We start from the raw sequence: 2,531 nt of genomic DNA, 5'->3' as shown, positions 1-2,531 counted from the left end.
TCCAGGCAAGAATACTGGAGTGGGTTGCCATTTCCTTCTCCAATGCATGAAAGTGAAAGTGAAGTCACTCAGTCGTGTCGGACTCTTTGCAACCCCATGGATGATAGTCCATGGAATTCTCCAGGCCAGAATACTGGAATGGGTAGCCTTTCCCTTCTCCAGGGGACCTTCCCAACCCAGGGATCAAACCCAGCATTGAGGTGGATTCTTTACCAGCTGAGCCACAAGGGAAGCCCCAGCTGGGAAGTAGAGTTTCAATTTAGGGAAGGATTCTCCTGGTGTGTCATAAAGCTGAAGATGGGACTGTATCTCTTAAAGAATAATCAACATAAAACAGTAAAATAATAATAAAAATAGCTAAATTGCTAAATCTTTAACAAGTGTCAGTGTGGCACAGTGAAAGGTAAAGTAAGCCCTTCACCTTTTGACTCATGTGATTTCGGTCACACATACATGCAGGATGTACTGTTACCCTGGATGGGCCAGCTGAAGCTTGGAGAAGTTGCACATCTTGTCAAGGAAACTATTACAGAGGCCACATGATCACTGATTATTTTTTCCAGAAATAATGTATGCACATGTACTTCTTTAGAGTTTACAGACTTGTTTGGTTTACATTATTTTCACTTGGTTTTCCTTCTGACATGTTCACGGGGGTCTGCTCCAAGCACATCTTGCCTGCCATCTTGTGTACCTTTCATCAGAGAAACTAGAAAGTGTTATCTTCCCTGATAGCTCAGATGGTAAAGAATCCACCTGCAGTGCAGGAGACCCAGGTTTGATCCCTGAATTGGGAAGATCCCCTGGAGAAGGGAATGGCTACCCAATCCAGGATTCTTGCCTGGAGAATCCCGTGAACAGAGAAGCCTGGCAGGGTACAGTCCATGGGGTTGCAAAGAGTTGGACACAACTGAGCGAATAATGCACACATCTTTAGAATATTGTCTACATCTTGGAAACAAGGAGTTCACATCTGGCCCTAAAGGCTGCCTCCATAATGTGTTCTGGGCCAAGGAAAGTTTCTTATCCAGGTAAATGGTGGATTGTGTAGAGAGGCCAATAGTCTCCAGTGTTCCCAAGGAGCCCTCCACATGGTTAGTCACTAAGACATTCATCACAAACCTCAGTCCCCATTCCCCCTCCTCACCGAAGTCACAGTAAAGCCAGGCAGAGCCAGAGCGGGAGGTTCCTTCCTGGCCACTAGAGGCCAGCACGCCACAGCCGAGACCCTCCGAGCTGCGGGGCGCTGCTTCTCACATCATAAGGCCGGTTTATTCAAAAGGAGGGAAGTGTTACTAGAACATTTTCAGAAGGGAAAAAATATATATATTTTCAGTGCCTACTCCTGAGATGCTCCTGGTTCTTAAGGCTTCCCAAGGCTTCTTTGCAAGTCCATGTCCTTGGGGGCGTCTGTCCAGTCTTCTCATAGCCCCATGAGCTCCTTTTCAGCATGATGCTTTGCTTCATTCCCATTGGTGTTTGAAATAAAGCACAACTCTGAGTGTTCTCCCCCCGTCCAGGATTGTTTGATTTCCCAGAAGCCGTCATGAATGTTTCACCCCTTCCTCACTTCTCTTGAGGCTGAATGGCCCATCCCTCCCTGTCTCTTTCTGTTGTGTCTCCTCCTGCTGTGTTGCCCTTCTAGAAGGGGAGGGGGGTGTTGTGGCCTCAGAGGAGAAGGGAGAGCATATGGGAGACGGCTTTTCCCAGCTGAGCACTGTGGTGCCCTGCTCCGGGCTCCCTTCGACTGGCCACTGGGACCCTTCTTCAGTGTTTGTTCTTGGAATTTTAAAGGATATTTGAGAAGATAGACTTAGAAAATACATACTGAAGTACTTAGGGTACAGAACCACAATGTAGGCAATTCAGTTTCATATGATTCAATGTGTGTATGTATAATCACTTGAGAGTAATAGGAGAGAGTCAGTGTGTGTGTGTGTGTGTGTGTGTGTGTATAAAATGAGAGTAATGGAAAGAGAGTGTGTATATATATATATGGGGGAGATTAGAGTACAATGATAAAGCAAATGAGGCAAGATGTTAACAATAAGTGACTAGGGGTAAAGGGCCAGCTCTTCTACCTACTATTCATGTTCTCACAATTCTATATGCTGAAAAATGACCTCCAAATACAATGCTAAATGTAAACTGTTAAAACCACTCTTTTGTTTAATTAAAAATTTTTATTGATTTTGATTTTTTTCCTGCTGTTCTGGGTCTTTGTTACTGCACAGGCTTTCTCTAGTTGCGACAAGCAGGGGCTACTCTCTAGCTGCAGTATTCGAGTTTCTCACTGCGGTGGCTTCTCTTGTTGCGGAGCAGAGGCTCTAGTGCACATGGGCTCGGTAGTTGTGGTGCATGGATTTAGTTGCTTTGCGGCATGTGGGATTCTCTCGGATCAAGGATCGAATCTGTGTCTCCTGCATTGGCAGGCGGATTCTTTACCACTGAGCCACCAGGGAAGCCCCTGATAACTCTTTTTAAAATGAAATTTTTATGTGCAATCATCTTTTTAAACCACACTGTACACG

Source organism: Bison bison, unplaced genomic scaffold (genome assembly GCF_000754665.1).
Source record: "Bison bison bison isolate TAMUID 2011002044 unplaced genomic scaffold, Bison_UMD1.0 scf7180017861786, whole genome shotgun sequence".
Classification (NCBI taxonomy): Eukaryota; Metazoa; Chordata; class Mammalia; order Artiodactyla; family Bovidae; genus Bison; species Bison bison.
Note: the sequence above shows the minus strand (reverse complement) of the source record.